General features: G+C 42.6%; 1 pseudogene; it reads left to right on the plus strand.

Annotated features, from left to right (window-relative positions):
* Nucleotides 1-16,562: 16,562 nt before the first annotated feature.
* On the plus strand, nt 16,563-16,679 carry LOC126472187 (5S ribosomal RNA; annotated as a pseudogene).
* The last annotated feature ends 592 nt before the right edge of the window (nt 16,680-17,271 follow it).

The raw sequence follows: 17,271 nt of genomic DNA on the forward strand, positions 1-17,271 counted from the left end.
TTCGAAAAACACGCAAGTGTTACGGAGATGCTTCATCCAAACGTTACGAGTCTGATTTACCTACTCAGCCGCATTTACGTACTTTCTCTACATTTAGAACTAGCTATGTTCGAACTAAGACTATGTTCAAGGATTCTCCAGCAAACCGACGTTATGGATATTGGCCTGTAATTTTGCGGGTCCATACCTTTGTCCTTCTTACACATAGGAGTCACCTGTGTTTCCTTAGAGTCGCTTGAGACATTACGCTGGGCGAGAAATTCGCGATAATTGAGAGCTAAGTAAGGGGCCAGTGACGTAGAGTACTCTTTAAAAAACCGAATTGGGATTCCATCCGGATCTGGTGACATATTTGTGTACAACTCCTTCAGTTGTTTCTCTACGCCAGGGATGCTTATTACTGTGTCGTCCACACGGGAGTGTGTTCGATTCGCCTTGGCGTACCTGTGCACACACTGGAAAAGTCCTTCGCATGTCCTGCATTCAAAGAAGAACAACATGCCAACATTGGTCAACAGTTCCATGCTGACACGTGTGCTTCTTGACATTGGGTCCCATGAAATCCCAGGGACGGTGTAATATTAAGCAGGATGCACAGAGTAAGTTCCCAGGCATAGAGCATTTCTGAAAAGGTCTCCAAGCAGGCATATATCGGTGTTCAAATACAATCTAGCGTATTCCAATAAATCAGGGATGTTGAACTCCTACCAAATAGTCACCATGTTCCCATACTCCACATTCGGTGGCAGTGCCCGTGAGTTTATTGGAGAATGCGGTTACGACGGGCAATGTGGTTTCGTGGAGTTTCTTCATCGTGTCGTGGTATTGATAAGGAGAGCCTTCATCGCCAAGCTGAAACTTTGCGTCAGTGGGATATGCAGCTCTGGTGATGTGGATGTCCTCTTTACGCATCATCTCACACAAGTTTATGGAGATACTACTGCATGAAATGCAGCGAATCCAGGATGCAGAGTGTTATTTTTGGTGTGATTTGCAAAGAAAATGAAGTGTGATTTTCAGCTGTCTCAGTAATGACACTGCCCTTATCACCTTTCAAGCCGAAATCAGCCAAGAGCTCAACAAAGAAGTGAGCATCACACCCATTCAAATTACGGAAGAGGACGCGTATGTGGCCTGACAGTTGTTAGATCAAGTTGTATGCATTATGAATGGTGCAGTAGAATTTCCTTGTTCGATGACAGTGATCTTCACATGCCGTATCCGCTTTTCTCTTCAAAGGCAGCCCAAAAATATGGTGATAAATTCCATCAAATTCCCATGCAAGTTTTTCTAGCTCAGAGAGCAGCCATCTCACAGGACTATCTGTGGTAAATGATTTGAATATGTTGGCGTTTGAGTTATATGAGCATACAGTTTGGTACGATGCAGTATATGGTACATGCCATTTTGTGAACGGTTCTTGGCTCGAGCGGTCAACGAGGTGACTTTCTAGAGACTCACTCTTGGTAAAAGAGCTGAGACATTTATGGTAAAAATGACGAGAACCATGATGTTTTACCAGCTGGGCAGAAAGTAGGTGTGACTTCCTTTTGAAACACACATAGTGTTACTTCACACCCTCGGAGAATAACAGAAAATCTATTTGATTGGGATGCTGGACAGCTAATTTTGAAAAATAGAAAGGTTCACTAATTTATGCTTTACTTCTTTCGGCGCAGTGTGCTCCTCGTCATCTTCGTCTGGTTTTATGTCATCCACATAAAGGCTGTAAATGTGGTGCGGGTACCACCTTTGAAATTGTGGCAGGTCCTGGAGTTTTACAGGGAATGAGATGCCTTTTTAGTTATAATGCTTGTTGACATTTGATATTTGATATATAGCTGCATTCTCAGGACGAACACTATTACTTCTATGAAAAACCGAAAGTGAAATGCAGAATAAAAATCATTCCCTTGAACTCCCCACGCACAGTCATTGCCCTAGCTGGACTTCTGGTAGCAGTTTTGAGGCCACGCCCGATTAATTCCGCTGTCTTCATAGGGTTTCTTACAACCGCACTCCGTAATGCTTAACGGTCCCTGCGTGTCAGTATATGAGGTCCATCTCGTCTTGCTTTAACTGTGGTTCTTCCTTTACGTATCCAGTTCACATTCACATCACCAATAGACAACTTGGGCAGCTTTAGAATGGTTGAGAAGTCCTACATAGATTTATTTCTCAGGTGACATCCAGTGACTAACCCTCATTCGAAATCAGTGAGCTCGTCTGACAGAACCATTTTGTTGCCACTGCTTGTCTCCTGACAACACAATGCTGCCCTCCTCCTTTTATACTGACTGTTCCACCACTAGCGAATCTAGTGGTCAATTTCGCATTAAGCGGGGCTGTCCGGGTAGTTTTGTCCAGACAGTGTGCAGAACTATAGACCTATATCTCTAACGTCGATCAGTTGTAGAATTTTGGAACACGTATTATATTCGAGTATAATGACTTTTCTGGAGACTAGAAATTTACTCTGTAGGAATCAGCATGGATTTCGAAAAAGACGATCGTGTGAAACCCAGCTCGCGCTATTCGTCCACGAGACTCAGAGGGCCATAGACACGGGTTCACAGGTAGATGCCGTGTTTCTTGACTTCCGCAAGGCGTTCGATACAGTTCCACACAGTCGTTTAATGAACAAAGTAAGAGCATATGGACTATCAGACCAATTGTGTGATTGGACTGAAGTGGTCCTAGATAACAGAACGCAGCATGTCATTATCAATGGAGAGAAGTCTTCCGAAGTAAGAGTGATTTCAGGTGTGCCGCAGGGTAGTGTCGTAGGACCGTTGCTATTCACAACATACATAAATGACCTTGTGGATGACATCGGAAGTTCACTGAGGCTTTTTGCGGATGATGCTGTGGTATATCGAGAGGTTGTAACAATGGGAAATTGTACTGAAATGCAGGAGGATCTGCAATGAATTGACGCATGGTGCGGGGAATGGCAATTGAATCTCAATGTAGACAAGTGTAATGTGCTGCGAATACATAGAAAGAAAGATCCCTTATCATTTAGCTACAATATAGCAGGTCAGCAACTGGAAGCTGTTAATTACTTAAATTATCTGGGAGTAGGCATTAGGAGTGATTTAAAGTGGAATGACCATATAAAGTTGATCGTCGGTAAAGCAGATGCCAGACTGAGATTCATTGGAAGAATCCTAAGATAATGCAATCCGAAAACAAAGGAAGTAGGTTACAGTACGCTTTTTCACCCACTGCTTGAATACTGCTCAGCAGTGTGAGTTCCGTACCAGATAGGGTTGATAGAAGAGATAGAGAAGATCCAACGGAGAGCAGCGCGCTTCGTTACAGGATCATTTAGTAATCGCGAAAGCGTTACGGAGATGATAGATAAACTCCAGTGGAAGACTCTGCAGGAGAGACGCTCAGTAGCTCGGTACGGGCTTTTGTTGAAGTTTCGAGAACATACCTCCACCGAGGAGTCAAGCAGTGTATTGCTCCCTCCTACGCGTATCTCGCGACGAGACCGCGAGGATAAAATCAGAGAGATTAGAGCCCACACAGGGGCATACCATCTTTCCACGAACAATACCAGACTGGAACAGAAGTGAGAAGCGACAGAGGTACTCAAGGTGCCCTCCGCCACACACCGTCAGGTGGCTTGCGGAGTATGGATGTAGATGTAGATGTACGATGAATAAGAAAACAGCGAGCTAACAGCGTCTTTGAGAGGAGTACGTCGGTATCTAAGGGAGGATAAAAGAAGACAAGACTAGGATACATCGTCATTCATATTCAGGAAGCGGTCGTGTCTGTTTTTGAAAGGAACCGTCCGAGAATTTGTCTTAAGAGATTTATCGAAACCGTAGAAAATATAAACCTGGACAACTCAGCAGTGACTTGAGCATCATTCTTCTCGAAAATGTTCGTGTATCATCTTAAGCACCACGCCAAGTTGCTCTGTTGAAAGAAGGTTCAGTAAATTAGAAGCAGAAGTTTTTACTTAGGTGTTTGAAGGTTCCTTTTCACGAAGAGATAATAACGGTATTACTGTCGTTTAACTGGATCACGTTACGAGGGAAGAGAACGTTCCAGAGAACTAATAATAGTGCATAATTCGTATTTTCCAGCAATGACTGTAAATAAGTGTACATCAAAAGTTTGCGTCTTCGGTAGCACGTTAATTACTACAATATAAACATCGTTAATTGACGAAAACATTATTTCCGAGGGAAAAGTTTGAAAATATTTATCATGTGAAATCCTTACGGTTTGCAGAGCCACGAAAGATTTAGTTTGGCCGACTAAATAAATTTTGGAACTTTACACGTTACAAAGTGTTCAGTACTATTTCACTTTGTTTTCTGACACATAACGCATACTAATGTGGTTTATCCTTTCTGTGAATGTACGTGAATTGTGGAAGTTACGGCACACTTCTTATCATAGACTTGAAAAAAAAAAAAAAAAAAAAAGTGGACAACCTTGAAAGAACTAGTACGAGTATCGATGAAGAATGAGTAGTGGTTGCTGAGTTAGAACGTAGAAGACGAGAGATAAAGTGCACAGAAGTTACGTGAGTTACTTCTGATCGTAGCGCCTGTGACGTTCTGGACGAGACACTTTTATTACGAGACACAGGGCTACATGTAGGAGTAGCGAGATTATATAAATGCGGCTTCTCCTGCTTGACAGCAGCTACTATTCACCTATTCAGGAAGCACGCGGTCTCTGCAGGTCCTGATAGAAAAGGTGTAGTTGATTTTGAAAGTAGATGCGGTAAGAACACTTTATGAATTTCACTAGTTTAATAATTGATTAGGCAACATCAACATCGTTTAAAATTATTTCTACATTCTTTCCACGTCATGCTCATCATATCTTACTACTATACTGTAAGACATTTATCTCCTTTTTTATTGTTATTGTATTAAATTCGTCTCAGCTGAGAGTGAACTATGTTTGTTTAGCAAACATCGTTCTCATCTGACAAGGTTGCATGTTCGTTCCACGTCATTGCAATTCTAAGTACTTTATCGTAAGATTTTATTTTTATTTGTATTACCTTAAATTCATCCCAATTCAAGGGGATTTTTAATTCAAGATACGCCACTGTCATTGTGGATTTTCTTGCTGATTTCTAACGATCAAAGAGAAAGTTATAGTTCCAAACAAACAATAATAGGCGCACAACAGATCATGTTGAAATAAACACAGCTACCCGGAAATGTTTTTGAGCGAATGTGAGAGCCCCCAATGAAAAATTGGCAAGGAAAACAACCGGAAACAATAAAAGGATTGAACCGTCAGTGTGAGGGGTGCTAAATTGAAGGTATGACAGAGAAAGCAGACTATATGGAGGATATTATCTCACGCAGGAATGCTCCCAAGCTACTGGATTAGCCCTACAGACCAGGATGGTACACAATGTATGATTTCATCTACAGGGTCAGAGACAAAAGCACAACAGAGACAGTCTAAGGGACTTGGCTATATTTAAAAGTCAGAGAGTTTTCTGGATAATGACAAACTAAACATCATTCAAGATAACAATTAAATACTTATAGAAAGAAATATCCTTGATGAGTGCGTGTGTGCCTTTGGCATAGAAAAAAGCAACACCAGCAAAAGTTGATAACAAATAATTTGATTTGCAGGATGAGGAATTTGCGTCAGCCAGTCAGATATGTGGACACATCTACAGCAAATTTTGCGGAATGATGGGAGAAAAATCGTCTCAGTACAAAACAGTACAAAGTAAGGCCTGTGAAGGGGGTGTGATGTCTGTTGGGAGACCCTACAAGACCTGTTGTGCACCTAAACGATGACCATCAGTTAGTCGTTCCAGTAGTTGCCCAGTCCAGTTCCACCAAGCAGCTGACGTTGCCATCCCTTCAGCTACAGATTCTACAAAATGGTGGTAGTCACCTAACAGGGAGATGCACAAAACGACCCCAGTAACAGTTTGCCTGCCAATGCTATAATCCTCTCAAAGTAAAAAAAAAGTGACCCTGAAAAATTGGATCTATGGTTTTCTTTTTATTACACATGGGTAACGGAAATGTGGCATTTGATTTTAATCAAGTTTTGTGAAGGATGACTGCAATAAATTAAGCTGCACTCGAAAGAACACAGAAGAGCATTAAAAAGTAACAGCTGTCATTCCACATTTGCTGAACACCTTATGGACAATAAACATAGCCTAACAGACATCAACACTGATTTGAAAATTCTCAAATGCAGCAACAGCTCCCCACAAAAACTAATAATTGAAGAAAATTATCAAATACAAAAAGCCATAGTTGAAGGAAAGCAGGTAATAAATGTATACATAGCTCTCTGCAATGGAACTCTGTTCTCTGCCCTCAAGGAATTATTGGATAAAACCAACCTATAGAACACCCTCCTTCCCCCCACATGTACACGCAGATACATACATACATACATACACACACACACACACACACACACACACACACACACACACACACATAAAACTAAAACTAAATAAATATAATAATAATAATGATAAATCCGCAAACCTACTCTCTCTCTCTCTCTCTCTCCCTCTTTTTTTTCACACACACACACACACACACACACACACACACCTCTGAGAAATTCAAAACAACCGCCAATGACAGCTTCAACTGTTCCACTGTCTGCCATCTTGTTTTCACACCTTCTACTGTTCCACTGACGCCATCATGTTATTACAGCTGGTAAACAGCGACAGTGACTGAGACAGTGACAATTCAGTACATAGAATTTGACAATGAAGAAGATGACGAAAAAAGAAACTGTAAGTGAAATATAATGTAAATAGATACACACAAACACACACACACACACACCTTTATCATGAATTATTAATCTCAGCCATAGCCCTAACAGTTTAGAAATCATAATTTATACTTAAATGTTTTGCCTGCATTAAGTTGTATATAGTTGCAGGTGACAACTTGTAAAGAAAAACAGTCACTGTAAAAACCTAATACAGCAGGAAAACCACACCATGTAGTAAGAAGGTATTTGATACACAATTTTATGTGCTCTTCAGAAACCTGTATTTAGGATTTATAAACTAATATTTATATGTATTTAAAGAGTAACGAACATTCCTTATGTTTAACAGCCATAATAATAAAAATACCCACTGATGATGCTGCAACTGCAGTGAAACATATCTGGGACAAAAAACAAAATTGTGTTTCGCTAAAGATGGACCCTACTCAAAACAAATGTTATAGAAATAAAACCATAGCAACGTACTCTATTTACATACTTCTATCTCAGCCATGTTTTTCTTTTATTTGTTACACATATCGTCCTCAAGTGCAGTTCCTTTATACTAAAGAAATACAAATAGCAAAAGAAGATCTTTAGGTATACAAAATTAAAACACTCTTCTGTGACAGTAACAGAGTGATGCGCGTGCACAGTTACAGACTAAACTGTTAACTGGTTGGAGGTACATGAAAGATTAAACAATGAAAAAATTATAGGTAAACATAAAAAAGAGGGTTGGAAAATGAGAAAGAGATACTAAAATGTATAGAAAATATGCAAAGGAAAATTACTCTATTTTCTGCAGGAAAGAGGAAAAGCGAACACAACAAATATTTCTGTACTTTACGAAAAGATGCGAACGATGGTCTGCAGTATAGAAATAAGAAAAGAACTGGAAAGATACAGAATCAAAATCAGAAACAGTAGTTATAAACTGTTTTAGAATGACGGCCGTTAGTTTAGAAGATAAGAAAAGGAATAGAAAGCACACAAGAACGAAAGAGGCAACATGTGGTGACAGTGAAAGTGAATCTTAATAAAGGAAGAAAACTGGCCAGGTGTGCGTAGGATTCGCACACTGAGGATTCGGTACAAACTTAATTACGTATAAAGACAGTTTAACCATTCCGGGAATCTAGGATATTGAAGATTTTCGCTTGTTATTGACATTTATACTGGTAAGATATCCGTCCCAGGGATTCCAAGACTTAATTTCAAGTTTGAAGTCGGATAACAAATGATAAAAGAAACAGTTTTTTCGTTTGACATAATTAAAAATTAGCGATTTTAGGTTTTTCCCTTTACATTTACTGTGAAACATTGCTTCTTGCCAAATTTTGTGATTCTTGGTCAACGAGAAGCACCCTATGGGTTTCGATGAGTGAGTTTTTAAGTACCAAACTATCTGACATAAATGGCCATAGCTTTTGACGGAATTGACTTAAAAGCTTAAAATTTTTACACCGCCAGGGGACAATAGATCTTAATATGTGACATAAATTTGAATTTGATATTTTTACTTGTTCCTGAGGAAAAGGGTTACTAACAGTCGGGCAAACAAGCAGGCAGACAGGTGGATAATATAGTGATCATATAAGGGTTCCGTTCTCGCAGATTGAGGCATGAAACCCTAAAAACACGTAAAATAAAGGATATGAAGTTGTCATTTAATCGCAGTTGCTCAATATGAAGCAAAAGGGAAATGATTTTAATTAACAGACCAGCAGGAGGCTTTAATATAATCATCACTACATAAAATTGCACCCACCGAGGTGCTCAATACAATTATCACTACAGTATGGCTGGAACAGAAACTTCACTTTGGAAGAGACCATATTTTAGAAGGTAAGATGACAGATGGTTCACTAATTAACATCAGAATGCAAATTATATAAGCATTCCAAGTTTTCTTTAAATGTTTGTATAAGACGTGAATAAGCAATACAGGTAGATAAAAAAGGAAATAATGGAACTCTGTATGTAACGTCAGAAGAGCTATATCAAGCCATTCGTTGTATAAAGAAAGATGAGACCTCTGGTGATGATAGTGCTTCAGCAGATGGGGTTACAGCCGGAGCGAAAGTAACGAAAAAGTAACTTGAAAAACTATTTGCTGATGCTTATGAAAGAAAATAATTCCTCAAAACTGAAAAAACGCTGTAATTACTTTCCTTCACAAGAAATGGGACAGCCACTACATAAGAAACTACAGACATATGAGCCTCCTCTCCGTACTCTACAAGATATTTTCTAAACTTGTAGTCAACTGCCTTGAAAGAAACATTGGATTTTAATCAGGAAAAAGGATAAGCTAGCTTTAGACATGTCTATAGCGCATTGGAATATTTACAAGACGTCAACGAAATTACAGAACTTAACAATGAGTATAAAGCAACACTTTGATATTCATTGATTTTGAGACAAGTTTTCACTTGGTTTCAACAAAATGTTTGTTGTTTCAGCTGATGGTGGCATACTGAAGAATGCATGCAGTACATAAATGCTACAGCTTCCGCTGGACTTCATTATGATGGTGGAAATTCAGAAAATAACTCCCTCATACGATGAAAGTAAATACATGCTAATGAAACATATATGACCCACCTTGTAAGGTATCTCTTATTTGCAGATAAGAGCGCATTTTACTTTATTTCCAGTTTTTCTATTTCACATACCTGAAGTGAATGTATCAGCACTGCAGCACCTATGGAGCAAGGAGCGAACGATAGGTTCTCGCACTGGCTAGCAGGGGCGATTGCCCATCTGGCGCTTTCACAGCGAGTGGGATGAGGTTCCGATGCAGGAATCGCTAGCGATGTCAGCATCGCTTGTGACGTCAGCAAAAAGATACGTAGGGAAAGTACATTTATTCTGGCGCGAATCAAGTAGTTGTTATTAATAAATATTTGCAAACAAAAATAGCCTTTTGCCACTCAGACATTAGGAGGAGTCTATGGGTCATATATACTATAATTCGGTAATTTTACGTTGATATAAATAAATAGATAACTTTGGCATAACCGAAGATGTACGATCTTATACGAAGTATACCGATTGTACACTCGTCACAGACTGTGAGCCATAGTCGGCAGTCGTGGATGGAGCGCCTTTCTATCTAGCCATGTGGTAGACCATGCTCCCGTACCGCTAATAGTTACCTTATAACCAGTGTGAAGAATTTCATTTTACGGTTTTTCTTAAAGAAACGCACCATAATGGCATTCCGGGAAAACTTTATGTGAACTAATAACTTCTTACAGCTTCATTACGTAAAACATAGATAATAGTATTGCACTTTCAGAATCCGACGGCGCTGCTACAGTCCTGCAAGGGGACATAAAACTAGGAGAGCATCTCCACATAACAGGTAGGCAAAATTCCTTGCAGTGGCTTACTAAGTCAGCTCAAGGACTGACTGGCTTAATTATCGCAAAACTCGGTTGGTAAAGCGTAGCCAGTTATACTATACGCCCCTTATACCACCATCTATGGACTCACCGGCTAAACTGAGACATTTCTGGAGGTTTAGTACGAGTGAGGGGTTCTTGCAACCTTTCTTTGTTTGATGACCTTCCACTGTTTCTTCTAGTGCAGACAAGTTTCAGCAAGGAATGGAAAACTATAGTAAAACAAGTTTGAAATCTGGAGTAAACAGTAGTAGAATAATTTATAGCTAACAGGAGGACTCGAATCTCCGGCCGGAGGGGCCACGCAGTCCGTGACATGACGCCTCAAACCGCGCGGCCACTCCGCGCGGCTGCAAATCCTTTAGCCGGGCGTGTAGATTAAATGACGCTACATGCTTTGAAATGCAAAGTGCTTATTTAATAGATTCTGAGTGTGACAGAAGGCGTGTTCCTAACGCAAAACTTCATACATGGGGATGCCGATGAACAATGTTTCCCACAAATAACTACGAAACGGTCCCGTACTGAAATTAGTACAGTTGTTGCGTTCTTATCATTTAGCTGTAAAGAGAGAAAGTCTGTCGGAAAGAAGGCCGTCATCTTTGTTTTGGAGGCAGAGAATCGTAGACAAAGCAGTGTCGGCCGGCTTGAGTGACGGCTGGCTAATGAGGCGGCTTCCACCTGGCGGCTTTACTTGCACCAGCACACTCCAACCTGTTGTGCCAGCTGATTGCCCGATATGGTCCCCTTATTATCAACGGTATCTTATAGTTGTTGCGAATAACGGAAGCGCTTGTATAAAGTAGTCGCCTTTACTAGCTACAGCCTCCAGCACAGCCAGGTATTCACTTGTAGGGACGAAAGTAATTGTCAAATAATTTTCGGTGTTATGGAACCAGTTAAATACGGAATATTTCATATGGTAGTAGATGTATTTTAAGATGTCATGTTAGTGACCATTCTGAAGGAAAAGCGTCTTTAAGGAATTGACCTTTCCTCATACGTTCTGGAAATGTTGCTGTCAGAAAGTTTCAGGAATGGGACCTCTACAGCTAACGGTATCTCGAGTTACTTTCTTGCCGAAAGTCATTCCCCGTGTAGTTTTACAACTCAACGTCAGTTGTAATGAGTATATCATCTCATGTGGATTGATGATGTGTTGCAAATCTGATCTCTAGACATCATTCCATCACCATTAACGCACATCGTTTTTCTCCAAATATACGTCGTACTCTTAATATTTAACGTAATAATTGTTTCGTCCACTGGAAAGCAGTGTGGAATTGTAGGCTTGAAAATGTTGTCATATCCGTAACGGTGGAATAATCCAATTATGCTATGATAGTAAATATGTTTCATAAATTCATTTACGGACTAGCTTAAAAATCAAATAAGCGAACGCAGAGCATCAACGATATTAATTTTCGTTTAACTTCTGTAAGTGCACTCGCCATACACTCAAATCTTCTGTCAGTGTATAGGCAGGCACAATGAAACACGTGATTTTATACGAACGACAGATGTTCCGAAAGCCTCCATCAGGATGGCTGTCTGTTTTTCCGATTTTTTGTAGTTGCTCCGAAACACTGGCTGAATGACAGGTAACTGTAATTGAAACGAAACGCTCACAATAAATGGAAGTTTCGCTCTATCTCTTCCGGAAGATAAATACAGGGCTATTACAAATGATTGAAGCGATTTCATAAATTCACTGTAGCTCCATTCATTGACATATGGTCACGACACACTACAGATACGTAGAAAAACTCATAAAGTTTTGTTCGGCTGAAGCCACACTTCAGGTTTCTGCCGCCAGAGCGCTCGAGAGCGCAGTGAGACAAAATGGCGACAGGAGCCGAGAAAGCGTATGTCGTGCTTGAAATGCACTCACATCAGTCAGTCATAACAGTGCAACGACACTTCAGGACGAAGTTCAACAAAGATCCACCAACTGCTAACTCCATTCGGCGATGGTATGCGCAGTTTAAAGCTTCTGGATACCTCTGTAAGGGGAAATCAACGGGTCGGCCTGCCGTGAGCGAAGAAACGGTTGAACGCGTGCCGGCAAGTTTCACGCGTAGCCCGCGGAAGTCGACGAATAAAGCAAGCAGGGAACTAAACGTGCCACAGCCGGCGGTTTGGAAAATCTTACGGAAAAGGCTAAAGCAGAAGCCTTACCGCTTACAATTGCTACAAGCCCTGACACCCGATGACAAAGTCAAACGCTTTGAATTTTCGGCGCGGTTGCTACAGCTCATGGAAGAGGATGCGTTCAGTGCGAAACTTGTTTTCAGTGATGAAGCAACATTTTTTCTTAATGGTGAAGTGAACAGACACAATGTGCGAATCTGGGCGGTAGAGAATCCTGACGCATTCGTGCAGCAAATTCGCAATTCACCAAAAGTTAACGTGTTTTGTGCAATCTCACGGTTTAAAGTTTACGGCCCCTTTTTCTTCTGTGAAAAAAACGTTACAGGACACGTGTATCTGGACATGCTGGAAAATTGACTCATGCCACAACTGGAGACCGACAGCGGCGACTTCATCTTTCAACAGGATGGTGCTCCACCGCACTTCCATCATGATGTTCGGCATTTCTTAGACAGGAGATTGGAAAACCGATGGATCGGTCGTGGTGGAGATCATGATCAGCAATTCATGTCATGGCCTCCACACTCTCCTGACTTAACGCCATGCGATTTCTGTCTCTGGGGTTATGTGAAAGATTCAGTGTTTAAACCTCCTCTACCAAGAAACATGCCAGAACTGCGAGCTCGCATCAACGATGCTTTCGAACTTATTGATGGGGACATGCTGCGCCGAGTGTGGGAGGAACTTGATTATCGACTTGATGTCTGCCGAATCACTAAAGGGGCACATATCGAACATTTGTGAACGCCTAAAAAAACTTTTTGAGTTTTTGTATGTGTGTGCAAAGCATTGTGAAAATATCTCAAATAATAAAGTTATTGTAGAGCTGTGAAATCGCTTCAATCATTTGTAATAACCCTGTATAGATACACGTAGACTCCACAAAATAGAGAAAAAATTGCGACCCCAGACTAATGTACCTTTGACATTAAATGAATTTTTAGATAAAAACAGTTGTTATTTTCAGAATTATTTTATTTTTATTCAGTTTTATTGCTATTTAATTCCTCGATGTCAGCGAAATATTTAGAGATGGACGCTTACTCAGTGACAAGAATTGGAATACTAATCGATAATGGCTTTGAGCGAAGGGACATCGTGCTGCTGAAGCTAACCTTCAATAGCGTGTATAGCACAGAAGATAAACAGTCTTAAAACGAGGCCCTATACCTTTCAACATCTTTTTGTCACCAGATACATTCGTTTTACAACAAATTACCTATATTACTGAAATATCAACAGGACTGAAGCGCCACGAAGTACTGGGCTTGGGAATAGAGTAGAATTTTAGAAGTCTTTCCTGGGTAACGCAACGACCAGGCGGAATGCCAACAAGGAAGAACTGTTGATGTTACATGTAGTGAGGCAGCAGGACGGAAGTAATTGGCGGAGACCGAAAGAACTGGATGTCCAAAATCCCAATATAGCAGAATGACATCTTAGACAAAGGAGGACCGCGTCATTGTGTTGATCGGACAAAATGAAGTAACAAGAGTAACAAGTCGGACATACTCGTAATAACAGTTTTCAGAGTACCAAATGGTTCAAATGGCTCTGAGCACAGTGGGACTCAACTGCTGTGGTCATAAGTCCCCTAGAACTTAGAACTACTTAAACCTAACTAACCTAAGGACATCACACACACCCATGCCCGAGGCAGGATTCGAACCTGCGACCGTAGCGGCCGTGCGGTTCCAGACTGAAGCGCCTATAACCGCGCGGCCACTCCGGCCGGCTTCAGCGTACCGACGATGCAGAATACGTCCACCAATTTTTCTGAAAGGCGAAATTAAGACACGTTTCATCCTTCGCTGAAGCGGCCAGAAAGCTGACTTGTCAAGAAAAGCAGGCCAAGAGAAGAGATGGTCGCCGCGGAATAAAAATGCGCGCGGGAGGATTCCTGTAGACATACACTACTGGCCATTAAAATTGCTACACCAAGAAGAAATGCAGATGATAAAAGGCTATTTATTGGACAAATATATTATACTAGGTCTGACATGTGATTACATTTTCACGCAATTTGGGTGCGTAGATCCTGAGAAATCAGTACCCAGAACAACCACCTCTGGCCGTAATAACGGCCTGCATACGCCTGGGCATTGAGTCAAACAGAGCTTGGATGGCGTGCCCATGTAGCCTCAACACGATACCACAGTTCATCAAGAGTAGTGACTGGCGTATTGTGACGAGCCAGTTGCTCGACCACCATTGACCAGACGTTTTCACTTGGTGAGAGATCTGGAGAATGTGCTGACCAAGGCAGCAGTCGAACATTTTCTGTACCCAGAAAGGCCTGCCCAGGACCTGCAACATGCGGTCGTGCATTAACCTGCTGAAATGTAGGGTTTCGTAGGGATCGAATTAAGGGTAGAGCCACGGGTTGTAACACATCTGAAATGTAACGTCCACTGTTCAAAGAGCTGTCAGTGCGAACAAGAGGCGACCGAAGCGTGTAACCAATGGCACCTCATACCATCACGTAGGGTGATACGCCAGTATGGCGATGACGAAAGCACGCTTCCAATGTGCGTTCACCGCGATGTCGCCAAACACGGATGCGACCATCATGATGCTGTAATCAGAACCTGGATTCATCCTGAACCCACCGATTCCATATTCTGCTAACAGTCATTGGATCTCGACCAACGCGAGCAGCAATGTCGCCATACGATAAACCGCAATCGCGATAAGCTACAATCCGACCTTTATCAAAATCGGAAACGTGATGGTACGCATTTCTCCTCCTTACACGTGGCATCACAACAACGTTTCACCAGGCAACGCCGGTCAACTGCAGTTTGTGTATGAGAAATCGGTCTGAAACTTTCCTCATGTCAGCGCGTTGTAGATGTCGCCACCGGCGCCAGCCTTGTGTGAGTGCTCTGAATCTTCATGGTGTAGCAATTTTAATGGCGAGTAGTGTATTACTCTTATTCAGTGACTTGATCTACTAGCCTGCAGTTGACAGACGACTGACGTGGGAGTAGGACCTGTGTTGATCTATCCTCTAGAGAACGACTTCGAACTGTGATGAAACAGCGTGTGCTGCCAGGAGGACTTTGCGACTGCTAGACGTAGGTGCCGCCGTTCGAGTCAAGACTGATGGAAGTTGTGTGCAACATTCACCATTATACTTTGTGGATCCTAACTGGTGGGCCAGGGATAAGTCATAAATAGTCGTCGTGGTCGGGTCATGGTGCAGTCGCCTTTCATTCTGTAGATAATGATGATGATGATGAGGATGATGATGTTGGTTCATGGGGCGCTCAACATCGTGGTCATCAGCGCACGTACAAGTTCCAATGTTTCCATTTCCAGTCTCGCCACTACCAGAATGATGATGAGCTGATAAGGACAACACAATGACCCAGTCCCCAGGCGGAGAAAACCCCGACCCGGCCGGGAATCGAACGCGGGGCACCGCAATGCAGGGGGAGCAACGCTAGCCACTAGACCACGAGCTGTGGACTCCAATCTGTATACATACTCCAACGCTGTGGGCCTTACTCCTGTGGGAGGCCGCAGCGTGACATAGTCCACCATCTCACTCTCCGTGCAGGGCCAGTCGGTGCTTTCTAGGGCGCAACTACGATGTCAACGAGAGCGCTCTGGTAAACCCACTTCTCCGCACTGCTACCACTAAAGGCAGCCCAAACAGTACCAGCTGAGCTGTTGCCAAGGTGCCGTGGTGTCGCTGTGTGCTGAGTACGTGCCTCGAAAGCTGCAGCGGTCGACAAGGCTTGGCTCGCGTGGATGTCAGTACATTCTGGCGAAACTAACGCCCTGCTGCTCGCCCAGAGTGCTGGTTGCTGTGAATGAAGACATAGAGTAATTTGGACACCGAGCCACGGCTCATCCGAGCCAAAAGGGTGACGGTCCGGCCTGGTCCTCGCCTCGACCACTCAATATCGTCATTTAATGTACCACCCGGTTGCCGGCCGGCTACTTCTGGAGTCAACAGCAATTACATTTGTCATCAGGAATGCTACTTTCTAACGCCGATGCGTCTGGAATCAGCAGTGGTCTGTCAGTGCGACCTTAGCAGCAGATGCAGGTCTGCAGTACGAGATGGGATGTGGCTCTGTTATTTTCGTTTTGCCCTTTCTTATTTCTTTTGTTCATGGACATGGTAGGGCATCATGAGTGTTACATGAACTTGAAAGTGTCGTTCGTAACGCAGCAGGAACCTACGGGTTCGTCCCAGTTTCGTGTTAATTGTAGAGAGGTTTATTGGTTACCGGCAACGGCCTTGCCGCAGTGGATACACCGGTTCCCGTCAGATCACCGAAGTTAAGCGCTGTCGGGCGTGACAACACGTGGATGGGTGACCATCCGGGCCGCCATGCACTGTTGCCATTTTTTGGGGTGCACTCAGCCTCGTGATGCCAATTGAGGAGCTACTCGACCGAATAGTAGCGGTTCCAGTCAAAGAAAACCATTGTCACGACCGGGAGAGCGGTGTGCTAACTACACGCCCTTCCTATCCGCATTCTTAGCTGAGGATGACAGGATGACAGGCGGTCGCATGGTCCCGCTGGGTCACTTTTGGCCTGAAGACGGAGTGCGTATTTGCTACCGGTGAGATGCCCAGCGTTGTCAGCTACACTGAAGAGCCAAATAAACTAGTACACGTGTCTAATATCGTGCAGGGCCAACCCTGAGCACCCAGAAGTGCTGCAAAACGACGTGGCATGCACCTGAATAATGTTTGAAGTGCTGGAGGGAACTCACACCATGAATCCTGTAGGGCTCTCCATGAATCCGTAAGAGTACAACGGGGTGGAGATTTCTTCCGAACAGCACATTGCAAGGCATCCCAGATACGCTCAATAATGTTCAAGTCTGGGGAGTTTCGTAGGCAGCGGAAGTGTTTAGACTCAGAAGAGTATTCAGCGGAAGTGTTTAAACTCAGAAGAGTATTCCTGGAGCCACTCTATAGCAATTCTGG

Source organism: Schistocerca serialis, chromosome 3 (assembly GCF_023864345.2).
Source record: "Schistocerca serialis cubense isolate TAMUIC-IGC-003099 chromosome 3, iqSchSeri2.2, whole genome shotgun sequence".
NCBI classification, from domain to species: Eukaryota; Metazoa; Arthropoda; class Insecta; order Orthoptera; family Acrididae; genus Schistocerca; species Schistocerca serialis.